The sequence below is a fragment of the Rhea americana genome, unplaced genomic scaffold, assembly GCF_003343005.1.
Source record: "Rhea americana isolate MKP2758 unplaced genomic scaffold, rheAme1 scaffold_163, whole genome shotgun sequence".
In the NCBI taxonomy this organism is placed as follows: Eukaryota; Metazoa; Chordata; class Aves; order Rheiformes; family Rheidae; genus Rhea; species Rhea americana.
The window spans coordinates 1,079,881-1,080,974 of NW_028185739.1; positions in this window are offsets into that span (position 1 = coordinate 1,079,881).

Sequence of the window (1,094 nt, forward strand, 5' to 3'; positions counted from 1 at the left end):
CTCCGTGTGTCAACACCGCGCTCCCTCGAATGAATCACCGGCCGCGTACCGGCCCGGGCGGGCRCGGGCGCCTCCGGCTCCGCGGGCAGAGCAAACCCGCCCCGCTCCCCGGCCGCCGCGGGGTTTGCGCCCGGCTGCTCCCGTCCCAGCCTGGTGCGATAACTTTATCAACTCGCACGATACAATTGAGCGCGGCCGTTTGCTTTCTACTAACTTGTTAATGAAAGGGGTTTTTGCAAAGCTGCTCAGAGGCAGCTGCCCTGGGGCACAAGCGCCGTCGCTCCGGCTTCAAAGCTGAAAGTCCTGTTGCGACACCCAGCCCGGGGGGTCACGGAGCCGCCGTGACAGGCGTGAGTACGAGGTGCCGTACCGGAGGGCTGGACGCTCCCACCGCGATAACGTGTGTACTGGGAGAAATSCACCGGATCGTAGGTTTTGCAGAAATTCCCAAGTGTGTGCTGGTAGAATGCGAAAATTAAAGAGGTCAAAGCTCTCGTTTAAAATTTTGTGAGGTTTAGCACATGGCTTTCTGCTTTTATTTAGTTCTTTAGAAAATCATTTTAAAACCCAAGCTCTAAAAGTTAAATCAAAAGTTATATTTCAGGGGAAACACGTGGGTTTTCCCCCCTCGGRGGGTTTGGCAGCCGGCGCAGGGCGCAGCTCCCCGGTCCCTGCCAGGCTCGCTCAGCAAAGCGGCGGGAAGGGGCAGCTCCCGGCGGGCTCGCGGCCGCTCCTCGCCGCTGGCTCTGCTCCGACCCGGGATTGGGACGGCGGCGGCGCCTCGGAGCCCGGGCTGCTAATAACAGAGCGGAAAAGGCACCTGGGTGCAGCAGCGGTTTAATGCAGAGCGACCGCCAGCCGCCGCGGCGTCCCGGGTCTCCGACGCCTGCAGGAACCGGACGCGAAGCTGTTTCGGTCCGTGCCCCTCTGCGCGCTCGTCTTGGCGTAGGCTGGACGCCGGCCACGCGCCGAACAGGGAACCGCGTGCACGGCGCCGCCCCGGCGCTCCGTGCCCCGCTCACTTCTTTCAGAAAACTGTCTTCAGGCTAAAAATACATTCTCTCTCTCTCTCTCTCTGTTTTTTTTTTTTTTTT